Consider the following 13,292-nt stretch of genomic DNA (forward strand, 5'->3'; position numbering starts at 1 on the left):
TGTGAAGATGAGTTCAACAGTATCAAATTGGACATCATTAATGCTCCTGTGTTATGTCCTTTTGATTTAGATCTAAGTTCTGTAGTCACAGTTGATGCTAGTAATAAAGACTTGGGAGGTGTTTTATCTCAAATTGACAGCTCAGGTAAAGAACGCATTGTAGCCTTTGCGTCAAGAGCACTCTCTGTTCCGGAGAGTAAATTCTCAGTCATTGAGAAGGAAACTTTAGCTGTAGTATGGGCTCTTGAGCACTTTCGCAGTTTTGTATGGGGAAGAGAGTGTGTTGTGCGATCAGACCATAAACCTCTCACCAAACTCCTTTCTACTGAAGGTCTTTACAATGCCACTGCTAGAATTGCTAGAATGTCCATGCGGCTACAAGATTTTATTGTTAAAATTGAATACCTACCTGGTAAAAGCAACGTTATTGCTGACTTTCTCTCCCGAATGCCTACTGATTTACAAGAATGTGAGGTGAATGAGTGGGATTCCCTCCACATTGCTTATATTCTTGATAGCAATCCTTTTTGTATAGACAAAAAATTGTGGAAGGATGATTATCTCAAAGATAGTATTTTAATTTCTGTTATCACCTCCATTCGTGAAGGTTGGACTGATAAGAAAGATTTACCTTCCGATCTTAAACCCTATTGGGAGGTTAGAAATGAGCTAACTGTTTGTGATGATACAATTTTTAGAGGTGAAAAAGCCATTCCACCTTCTTCTTTAAGGAAGGGCATCATTGATCTGTGTCACAAAGATCATTGTGGTATTGTGAAAACCAAACAGAATGTTAAACAATGGTATTGGTGGCCAGGTATTGATGTCCTTACTGAAAGAATTGTCCGTGAATGCGTCACTTGTGCTAATTCTGATAAAGTCCTCAACACGCTCAAACCTGACATGTGTGAACCTTTAGTTCCAGAGGGTCCTTGGCATACTGTTGCCATAGACATTATGGGACCAATTGGAGACGACCATAAATTTATTATTTCTATAATTGATGTATTTTCCAGATGGCCTAATATTACCATTGTGGACAAGGTTGATTCGTCTTCTGTTTTGAATTTTATTGACAGAGTTTTCATTGAAGAAGGCCTGCCCAACCAAATTATCAGTGATAATGGTGTTCAGTTCACATCCAAATTAACTAAATCCTATTTTGAACGTGTGGGTATTATACATAAGACTACCTCCCTTTACAACCCCAGCGGTAATGGACTTTGCGAGAGGTTCAACAGAGTTTTGAAAAATGCCATACAAATAGCTGTACAAAATGGTGAGGATTGGGAAACTTCAGCCTTTAAAGCTGTCTGGTCATATAGGACCAATATTCATGATGCTTTAAAAATGTCTCCCTTTGAAATCATGAGAGGTCGTGTTGCCAGAACTAAATGCAATCCTAAATGGTTACATAAAAAATCTTGCTTAGACATCTGCATGAATAAAGTTAGAACTGATGTTATTGATAAGCATCTAGAGTATAAGAGAAACTTTGATAAGAAATGTTGCCCCAGCACTGCAGAAGTTCATGTTGGTATGTGGGTTAAAGTAAAAAAACCCTGGAAAGTCCGTAAGGGAGATTCCCAATTTTCCGAACCTCTTATGGTCAAAAAGATACTTCGAAATGCCGTCCTTCTTAGCGATGGTAAAGTGTGGAATCTTAAAAGAATTGCCATCTACAGAGGGAAAAATTGTCTTACTAAGGACTACTTTATTTCTCCTGACCTGCCATGCACTTCCACTCTTAATTCTATTCCTTGTGGGGATCATGGTGGTTTTAGTGTTTCTGAAAATCTTTCTAAAAATCTTTCTGAAAATCTTTCCTCCAATCCTAACCCTTCCTCCTCCAATGCATGTAATGTTCCTTCTAGTGCTAATGTAGTTAACCCTCCTTCCAATTCAGATGTGTTTGTTCCGTCCTCTAGTGTTCCTGCTACCTCTGTTTCTATTCCAGCGGATCATGACGCCAATTCAACTTCTGTCAATGATCTTCCATGTGGCAGTGATGTATTTGTAAACCGGAAACGCATTTGCTCTAAACCCAAGTGGCTAGAAGATTTTGTTTGCTGAATGTCTTATTTCTCTAACTTGTTTTTTTTTCCTTACCTCCTTTTGTAAAAGGGGAAGATGTGTTATGTTGCCCTTTAATTCTTTTAGAATGTGTCTGTATGTATTCCATTGTATCCTAGTTTCCCCTGCCTAGCAACTATGGGAGTTGCTGATGAAGAAGTCCTGTGTAGGCTGTTCCCTACCTTGCTCCTGTGTTCTTTTAATAAACTACACCTTATACTTAAATTGTGTGGTTTCAACTTTACATGGGGGACGGTTTGGGCCCCCTGGGGGCCGTTTTTGTTACAGGGCCGCATAATCGGCCCTGTAACAAAATCGGCAGAAAACCGGCCCGGCAAAGAGCTCGGCGGCACCCACAACCCCCTGGAGGAAGCGGGGGGCCGGCCGAGCACTTTGCCAGGGCCAGTTTTGGGTTCCCAGTCCAACCCTGCATGAAAGTAGGACCGGCTTTGGGGCGGGTCCACCGGTTCTGCACATTTAGGGTGGTGTAGCCCCACAAAAAGTTTGGTATTGACTGATGCAGGATTGGCACAGGTTTTCCTATCTTATGATGTACTACAGAGTTTGTTGGTATTTAGCACCATTTACATTGGGTATGGGCTACCAGTATCTTCAGATGGCTAATATTTGGTAACATTTATTAACAAAAGTGAGAGAGAGAGAAGGGTAAGTGAAAACTCGTTCGCCTTCCCAACCAATAATTAATATAACCAAAGAAAAATGAGTTAGCTGCCTATTTTAATGTCTTTTTAGAGACAAGTTCCTCGTAATCTTTAAGGCTGAAGTGCATTGGAACCCACAGAGTGTTTTGAAAGAACCCTAACTCACCAACCTGGTTAGGGACATGCTTCATCGTTGGGATTCCACCCTGGTCACCAAATGCTTCCAGGGTGTGCTACGATTCCTAATTACAGCGGAGCTGGGGTTTTGGGGGATCGGTGACTGTGTGTGTGATGGTGAAGAGTGGTGTTATTAGCCCAGGACCTCCTACCAACAATCGTGATTTTTTTTAAGTAGTGGTGGTCCTGGTCAATGGTAAAAGCAGTGGTGGATATTTGTGGGATATTGGTTGAGGCGCGCTACGGCATGCAAGTTTCAGATTTGCACTTACACACCTGATTGCCTAAAAATGGCATCAACAATCAGTTTGCTATGCTGAAGCTGCCATTACAAATAAACAGGAGGGGGGAGGTAGAGCAATAAGCAGGATTCTTACTCCACAGACTTAGTTACATACATAAACAAAAGAAATCCTACTGGGGATGTTGGGGAAGGGTGCGCCACAGTGGTATGGGAGCACTAAGTGATTTGTAAAATACCCCTCACACACCAAAAGGCCCCTTGGTGTCATGCTTCATCATAGGGGTCTTCGCCGCCCTCTGACGGGATGCGGCGTGCTACGACCTACAACTACGCGGGAGCACTTATAGTTATGGCTTTGTGTGGTGCATGTGATGCATGTGATACGGGATATTTTATATGAGTGGTGGGATTTAGTGAAAGGATTAAAAAGATACCTGGCTCGTGGGTTGGTTAGAAAAAAATTTTTTATTCATACCCCGGGCTGGTACTGTTAAAAGAAGTGCGAGGTTGGACCTGTCGTGTTAATGGAGAGTACCTCCTGTGTGCGTCGACATTATTCGGAGACAGAACTCCTTCTTCAGGGCGGGGGCACAACTTCCCCACCTTACTCACGTTTCACTAGTTTTGTCACAAAATTGTATTAATGTTAATACCAAAAAGTGAATAAAATTAATAAAGGCTATAATGTGCCTACAGCGGTTCTGCTCAAGTTCAATGCAAATTGCACGACCTGAAAAAATAAAAATAAAGATGGTCACCCTGGTAACGGGTAGCTCATACAGGTGCAATCACCTGGAATAAACCATGCGCTCAATTTGCCCTGTAAAGAAGAACCAACATAACATACAACATAGAAACATAGACACTCAAATAATGTAAAAGAAGCTGTGGTCATACTTGTCAGGTATTGCTTGTTGCTTCATGAGCAATCAAAAACGTCTGGGGGGGTGATTGCTATTGTGCAATCCAAGTAAAAATCAATGTAGGTTTTTAATATGGTTCCTTACCTAGTTTGTCTTAGAAATGCTTGCATTGCACACTCTATACTCACGAACTTGGGAAGAGTTGTCCTCCGTCTTGCCCCACATGCTGCTCCGCTGAACTGATTTGAGAAGCTCAGGGCGTGTGGTATTTATACCCGGTTTTGTGTCAATGGCTTAGCCTCATTAGCGCAAAACTGGAAGTGAGTATGTGCCCATAAATGGGTAATCCGCCCTTACTTAGGTGTTTCTAATGAAAATTAGGTTAATTGTAAGTCCTTATTTGGCAGATCCGGCATGACTCGGTCAAATTTTCAGCCCCGTGGATCCGTTTGCGAGGCGTACGCATGAGCATGTAGCACCCACTATGTCGCGCATGCTCAGTACAAAGCCTCGGTATTGCGCATGCACGGGGATGACAGAATGTCCCCGCGCATGCGTATTGTGCGTCCAGCGCTCCTTAATGCTCTGACAGGTTCATTAAACCAGAGGCTAGTCCGATTTTGCTTAAATTACATCCGATACTTGGAAGGAGGCTATATAATTATAAACTCATTGCTTGGTAACTCGAGATTCCATCTACCTTTGCCTAAAATCTCAAAATTGCAGTGATGGGAGCAATAATCGATGCAGAAAGTATATTATTAGGCCTGTGCATACAATGTCATCCAAACCATATTAGTAAGTTCATCCATCATGAGGAAGGTAACGAGGTTGGCTAGTTAGACAGCTGTCCCCAGGGGACCTCATCGTTAAGTCCCATAATATGGGTACCCAGACGGAACACCCATCTTTGCTCCTTTTGAAAAAGATCCACCTCTGATGGCAGTTGTTCGATAATTGTCCACCTTAAGTCATTGACGCAGTGTTGAGCGTTAAGGTAGTGTGTTGCCATCTTTGTTGTGCTCTTTTTGCAACGCACATTGCTCTTGTGCTCATTCATGCGTGTTTTCACAGCCCTCGTGGTCATCCCTACGTATTCTAGGCCCCATGAACACATGATCAAATAGACTACGTTTTTGGTATTACAGTTCGTCATTTTGCGCTGCTCCCACGTAGTGCTGTTCCTGAATGTTAATGTAGTGCTTTTTTGTGTCAAATGGCAACTGCTGCAGTTCCAACATGGGAAATGATCTTGTATTCCTAGGGCAGATTGTTTTGTCTCAAGGGTAGGTTTGGGTCGTGTGTGTACCAATATGTCCTTTAGATTCCTACCTCTCTGGTGTGCGAACATCGGTTTTTCCAGATTTAGGGTGCCACATGTGAGGATATCCCAATGTTTGTTAATGATCTTGGAGACCTCATTGGACATGGTATTATAGGTGGTGACATATATCGGTCGTCTGACTCCTTTACCACTACCATTACCCCAGCGTTCAGGAACATGCAGAGCTAAATCGAAAAACCTAACTTTGTACCACACTTTCGGCAATATTTTGAAACAGGTAGCTCATTTTTCCTATTATTTGTGCTCTCAACCTACTTCCAGTTTGTGATAAAAACCAGTGTGAAACCCATGTGAAATCCAGGAAAAGTATACATTTCTGAAAAGATGAAACAATTCTGAATTTATAAAGTGGCCATATGTGTAGATCACCAAAGGTTTTCCCAAAGAAAATAACAGTTGAAAGAAAATAATATTGAAAATTAGCAGGAAAAAACTGCCATTTGTCACGTTTTCATCTGTAACTTTTTGTTATGATGGCCAATTTACAAAAGCAATATACAACTTCGTCCACTAGAACCTTCTGATTGCACAGATATAAAGGGTTTTTAGGTTCTCCAAGAACCCAAACTTTCCAGAGCCAACAACTGACCTACAAAATCCAATGGTTTTTCATTGTGTACTAAGTATAGGCCAAATCATATAGAGAAATATGTAGAGTGAAAAATGGGTATCAAGGAAACCTATGTATTTCGGAAATGGGTACAAGATATGGAGTTTAGGATCAATGGTTATTAGAGGGTATGTATCAAAATGTCTTGTTTCTTATACACTGGCCTACATTTGGAAGGCACAACTGCACTGAAATTCAGTTGGAAGCCACAAATGTTCTACCATTCTATGTTTCCACATGTTTCCCGATAAAAATGATACCTCTTCTGTGTGTACAGGCTTAGTGCCAGTGACAGGAACTGGACCAAAATACAACATGGACGGCCCACATTTTTCGACTGAAAACTGACCCTTTTCCATATGTGAGTTGCTTTGGATTTTGGACCCTAGCTCAACTGGCACCTAGGGAAACCTAACAAACCTGTACACTTTTGAAGACTAGACACCTAGGGACATCGAGGGTTGGGTGACTTGCATGGCTCTCACCAGTTTTTTTTACCCAGAATGCCTTGCAAACCTCAAACTTTGACTACCAAATATATTTTCCTTGTTTTTCTGTGCTAGAAATCTCTGGAATCTGCAGGGAGACACAAACTTCCTTACCTCCAGCATTCCTCCAAGTCTACCGTTAAAAATGGTACCTCACTTGTGTGGGTAGGCCTAGTGCCCCGCCTTGAAATGGCCCAAAACACAACAGGGACACATCACATTTCCCACTCAAAACTGACCCTTTTTTTGTAAAGTGGGTAGCTGTGGATTTTGGACCCTATCTCATCTGGCACCTAGGGAAACCTAGCAAACATGCATATATTTGAAAACTAGACACCTGGGGAAATCCAGGATGGGGTGACTTGTGTGGTTCTCACCAGGTTTTTGTTACCTAGAATACCTTGTAAATCTCAAACTTTGGCTAAAAAACATATTTTCCTCACATTTGCATGATGTGAAGTACTGGAATATGCGTGGAGCCACACATTTCCTACCAACTTGAGTTCCCACACTTCTCCTGATAAGAATGCTACAAATGCAAGAGTATTCCTAGACAAAGCTAAAAATGCAAAACGGTCCACTTGGTTTCTTAGATGGCACAAGAGGTAGATGGATTACTCTGGAAACGCATACTTTTGCCTTGTGCCATGCAACCATATGATCTGCAATCATGTTGGTGGCGAGACACAATACAAAGTTGTGCTTCTCCAGAATAATCCACTTACCTCTATGGGACCGTCTAAGGTACCAAGCAGCCCATTTTGCATTGTTGGCTTTGTCTCGGAGTACTCCTGTATGTGTAGTGGGACTACGTTCTCCACACAATACAAAGGTATACTTCTCCTGAATAATTTGTTTACTACACCGGAACTGTCTAACTACACAGCCTATTATACATTGTAGACTCTGTATTGAAGTATTCTTGCACGTATTGCTTATAGGATGCTTTATTGAAGGTCCCAAGATTCCACGGTTTCCAGGGAAGTTTAGTCAGATGACTTTTGTCCTGATGAGACCCAAAGAATAACTACAGGTCGAATTGTGACATCCTCTCCCTAACTTGCTTTCAAAACATGCTGTGGTCTACCAGGAAATACCATATATGAACAGGCAGGATTTTCACTTACATTTGTTTGATATACAATCATATACAACCTTGGAATCTGTTCACTGTCTTCTTCTATGTTGTTATATATATATGAGTTCACTGTCTGAGCACTGTGTTGTCTGCACTAATTTTGATACATACTGAAATGTATATTGTACTGATACTAAACATGTTTAAATCATCATGAAAGCAATTGTGTCCAGTATTCTTTTTCAATAACATTGATCATGATACACATTACTAATTGAGTTTCCACACTTTCTAAGAAAGTAGAAGTGTTGGTGAGTGAGTCCCACGGTACATTTGTTTGACTTATTACACTTACTCTGGTTCTCGTTGGCAATCAGGGTGGTCCTTGTGTTGTATACATTTGGGGCCAGATGTAGAGAGAAAATACCAGTCGGTAACGGCCGATTTCGGCCGTTACCGACCGGTATTTAGCATTTGGCATGTAGGGGCCATCATTTTACAGAATCGGTAAATTTACCGATTCGGTAAATTTACCGATTCTGTAAAAAACCGATTTGGTAATTTTACCGATTCGGTAAATCCACATGTAGGTGACACTCCTAAGAGTGTCACAGACCCTTAAGAATCCGTATTTTACCACCCAATCCAATTGGGTGAAAAAATACTGAATTCAGGTGTGCATGCACATCTGTGCATGCACACCTGTGCAATGTGACACACAGACATGCCTTTAGGGCATGTCTGTGTGCCACATGGCACACAAGTCCGGAATTGGGGTGCTAGAGGGTGTCAAAGTGACACCCCCTGCACCCTTGCAGGATTCAGTATTTACCGATTCGGTATTTGATTCCTATGGGCTTCAGGGCCCATAGGAATCAATGGGCAATACCGATTCGGTATTTACCGAATCGGTAAATACCGAATCCTACCGATTCGGTAATTCTCAAATTCGAATTACCTACATCTCCCCCCTTCATATTTACCGACTCTTAAATACCGAATCGGTAAAATTCGGTATTTAAGAGTCGGTAAATATGAATTACCTACATCTGGCCCAAAGTTCCTAAAAACGCTTCAAAATCTAGCCAAGAGTTTACATTTGGGCTTTTCAGGGTACTCCGTGAAACCTGGCTTAAGATTCGTCCACCATTATGTGTGGTTTGGGAGCTATAATGTACTTGCCAATCGACGAACATGACACCTACCACATTCGGACGGCAGATACAGGTGTCAAGCAGGCCATAAGCAAGTCCTGATTCACAGCTCAACTCGTTTTTGGCTCAAGGGTCTTAAAGGACGCTGGTTCGGGTCAGAGCAAAGCATCTGGTTCGAGCCCTCATTGGCCCGCCTACCTCTGCAGAAAGCGCTCAGTTTGGCATGAGCTGGGGGTGAGCCTTGCAGAGTGCACTGAAGTCTGTGCACGTGCTGACTGCTCATGGCTCTCCGTGCACAATGCATGCAGCCTCCACCAGTTTAACCACCAAGAGATAAATCAATTGATCTTCCACTCGGGGGACTCTGGGAGCATAGATTTCACTGTGGTGTCTGGGTTGGGGTTGTGAGAGGTGCACTTAAAGCCCTGTGCGGTTCGGTATAATTAAGTGCCTTTTAATGGACAGGCAATGATTTATCGGTGCTCTGTTTCCAGGCCCAGCCATGAGAAACTATCTGCAGCTTGATTGAATAACCACCAGGGAGGCCGCAGCAGGAACAAAGGAGGAATCCCGCGGCTGATGAGATAGCTCGGCATGTTCAGGGCCTGCAGCAGAGGTCTGAGTCATCTGTGAGTCATTCACTTCGTTTATTTATTGCACACTTTCGGTATTTGCCTTTTCGGGCCTCCCATAGTACACAGAAAGGGTACCAAGGCAATGAAAAGCATTATAAATCCGGAGAATTCGGCTACAGACAATATCAAACCCATTTAGTAATGACAGAAACCTGGTAAACGGGTGGCTCATTGCAGAGTCTCAGATCTGTGCATCTTTTCTCAAGCGCCAAGTGGTCTTCAGTGAGCTACCTCCTGCCTGCTCGGCATTCACAGCTGCCAGTCATTCACAAAAGGAAAACTGGCAGGGGACTTTTTTGATGCTCTCCAATATGGAGTCTCTGAATCTTCATTCTTCCTCTGTTTCCAGGACTCTCGTATGAATCTTGCCACCCTTGAGGTTATGTCTGAGCACTGGACATTTAATAAGTGCATTACAGCCTCTTAAGTGGTTCTCTGACCAGATTATGTCATGCTTCTATAAATGTTCTCTGTTTCTGGGTTTGGATGTTGGGTTCAGCTCCATAAAATTTTGCAATGCTTGATTTATGGGCCTTTCACATTGGAATATGCCACCTGTGGGCAATTCCCATCCTTTCTGCGTTTCTCTTGGAGGGAGAGTATTGCATCTTGCCTGCAATAGGGACCATCTGACTATAGCTGGGGTTTCTTCTTCAGTGAGAAGATTTGCGTCCATGGCATTGACACTGTGGGCAGTATGATCACCATGGGGCTGACTCAACTTTTCATGCTTCCAAGATTCATGAAACGAGCTCCCTTGCTTTCTGTAAAAGTAATGCTTGTTTTTTAAGCACTGAGATTCATTTATTTTCTGCCGCGTGTTCCTGGCTGTGATCAATAATACTGCTGTGGAGATGTCTACATATCAGCAGTTTTTAAGCGGGAACCACGCAAGCATTCCTTTGGCTTCAAGACACGCTGCTGTGCTGTTTTGCTTATATTTACTTTTAGGCACAGCCGAGTAAGCATTCATTGATAGCCTGTTGCATTTATGAAGTCATGGATTTGCTTTCCTGGGCGTTTCTCGCGCAAGATAAGACGATGATGCTGAACGGTGCTCAGGGTATGGTGTGTACACCAGATGCATCACTAGAGAGGCAGCAGTAACCTGAGCTCACCTTATGGTGAGTGTCCTTTATCGAGCATCAGATGTGTCCAACATAGATCCAGGAGGGCTGCGTCTATTACAGATTTTCAGGATATCCATGTAAAATTATTTTACATACAATGACTCTAAATGAAAGTAATTTACCTAGTCAAGAGTTATCTTGAACATGAAGCATGGTTCTGGTTTTTCTGGACCAATACTGGGCACTGGTGTGTATTACGAAGGCTTGTGCAGCAGCCAAGGTGAGACAAGACCACTACATGAAGCAAATCTGATCAGTACAGTGGCCATGAAAGACTCAATTTACCATGGCGAGTCTGGCAACACGATTTTGAAATTAGTACTGTTTGTCAGGGGCGGATTGGCACTGTGGGCACTCCGGCATGGGTCGAAGGGCCGGTGTCTCAGTGCACTCTGTGGCCCGTTTTTTAACCCCGCTACCAGTCCACAGAGAGCACTGACAGGGAGAGGAAAGCATCTTTGCTGTGCAGCCGGCCGTTCAACGATGATCAGCTGTGGCCTCTCCTTGACCCCCTGCCCTGCCAAGCAATCATGCTGATGGTGGGCTGAGGAGGGGTGATTCTGTGCCATAATCGGCATTCCAGGGGGCCAGGTGTCGCTCAAGCCTATGAGGCATTTTCACCTTGGCCGCCCTGGGGCCCACGCAGCCCAGAAACCATGCTTGCATTAGTCCTCTCCCACAGCCCTTCTCATTCAGGGCATAGTGGGCGAGGAAGAATGGGTCTCACTTTGGGGGCCAGGTGATGTGGGGAACTCGCACCATCTTCACCTTAGCCTCCCTTCCACCCCCATGGATGGGTCAGAAGCTGTGTTTTTGCTTTAGCCCCTCTCCTGCCTTGCCATTGCTCCGAGGCAGTGAAGGGCTGGAGAGGGCTGAGTAATTTACAAATAGCTGGGGCCTCGCTGTTTGCTGTGATGCAGCCTAGCCGGTGTCAAGTACCAGTAGTATGTGATCTTAACTGCCGACTCCCTACTTGCCACGTTCCTAGTGGTGTGGTGGGCTCTATGGTAAATGTCGTGCCACTCTTTATATGTAAAGGTTCTTCCAAGCTCTGACTCCCAGCGTTTCTGGCCAGCAGTGCGCGAGATAGACAGGGGCGGGCTTAGCATTTTATAGAGGTCTGTAATCACTTGTCTGTCGGTCTTTTTCGTGATGAGCCATTTCTCATATGCTGTGAGGCGCCAACTCGCCAGAGGCAGCATGTCCCATTGTATTAGCCAGTGACGAACCTGGAATTATTGAAATCGATGCAGGGTTATCAGAGTGTAATCTCCTTCATGGTATCAAGCTGGATTAAGCTGTCCAAGTCAAACAGGTGGCCTGCCGACTTGCATTCCGAAGTTCTCCACTGGCTAAACGCTTGAGGGTCCATCCCGGGGGGAAACGCCGGGTTATCAAATAGTGGCGTAATAGGTGAAGGGAAAGTAGTGAGGCCCCTGCTGATCACTACCTCGTCCCACACCTTGAGTAACGAACGGGTAATAGGCGACTTCTTGAGATAAGACAGTCTTTCTGAGCGTTGCAAAAAGGGGACCTTCCACAGCGACATTTGGGCCATTGCTCTGTTTTGGAAAAGCCACCACTTTTCTGACTCTAGACGATTCCATTCCAGGAGGTAGCGAAGCTGCGTCATTTGGAAGTATCTAAAAGGTCAGGGATGCCCAAGCCGCCTTCTACAGAAGCCTGTCTAGCCAAGTCCCTGCGGAGCCGCGGGCGCTTATTCGCCCAAACGAACAGCCGTGTTGCGTCCTGCATTTTCTGAAGCATCCCAATCGGTGGAGTCACTGGAATGGTTCGGAACACATAGAGGACCTTGGGTAGCAGGGACATTTTAATCGCCGCCACACGCCCCAGACAGGATAGTGGTTGTTGCCGCAATCTCTTTAGGTCCCCCTGAATTTGAGCAAATAGTGCAGCGTAGTTTTGATCGACCGTCTGTTTTGTGCTGGGAGTCAGGCTTGGGCATCCCTGACCTTTTAGATACTTCCAAATGACGCAGCTTCGCTACCATAAAGAGTGATAGAGAAGAGAACGTTCCTTAAATATATCAAAGAATAATAGGACTTCTCAGGGGGCAACGTAGATAGTATATTAACAATATTAGACACAATAGGGAACTGGTTGACTACAAACCTCCAAGAATCTCCTTACTATCCCCCTTTTTCAAAACCGGGAGTTTTGGGCTGTTACAAGTAGGCCTGGCCGTAGTTCATGGAGTTTTGCTACGCGGAGCTCCACGAAGTTATAAAAAAACTCTGCGAAGTTCCACGAGTGGCGGAGTGCAGTGAGTACTGCAGTTTGTGCTGGTATTCCTGCCATTCGGGTAGAAATTCTACCCGAGCGGCAGCTGGCGCTCGCGAACTTAGCGTTCGCGATCGTGAACTTACTGTTTGCGGTCATGAGCTGGGAAAAAACTCTGCTGCACATTGCAAAGTGGAGTTTTCTGCACTCTGCGAGCTCCGTGGACTGCGGAGTGCAGAAAACTCTGCAAACTCCACGAACAGAGCGAAGTTCACCACCCAGGCCTAGTTACAAGGGCTTCTAGTTATTTCTTCACTATGTACTCTTTTTACGGAATACCCAACTATCTTCTGCAATCCCTTGAAACGCTCCTGTGATATTCTGTAGTGGGATATCCTCGGTAATCGTGCATTGTCTTTGACTGTAATGTGTACAGGGTCTATATTCACTCTTTTTGTGTCGTTGGTGTGTGTGGCCCAAAATCTGAGGTCTATCTCCTTAACATAACGAGCATTTGTAAAGTGCACATTTACCCATAGGCATCTTGGCGCTGAACAACAGATGTTTTATTGTTACCCAACTCAGTGGCACT

General features: G+C 44.0%; 1 protein-coding gene across 1 annotated transcript in view; it reads left to right on the forward strand.

The window, feature by feature from the left end:
* MAP2 (microtubule associated protein 2) overlaps positions 1–13,292 on the forward strand; it is a 1,129,470-nt gene that overhangs the window by 78,030 nt on the left and 1,038,148 nt on the right. The window lies entirely within an intron of this gene.

The sequence above is a fragment of the Lissotriton vulgaris genome, chromosome 2_1 (assembly GCF_964263255.1).
Source record: "Lissotriton vulgaris chromosome 2_1, aLisVul1.2, whole genome shotgun sequence".
Classification (NCBI taxonomy): Eukaryota; Metazoa; Chordata; class Amphibia; order Caudata; family Salamandridae; genus Lissotriton; species Lissotriton vulgaris.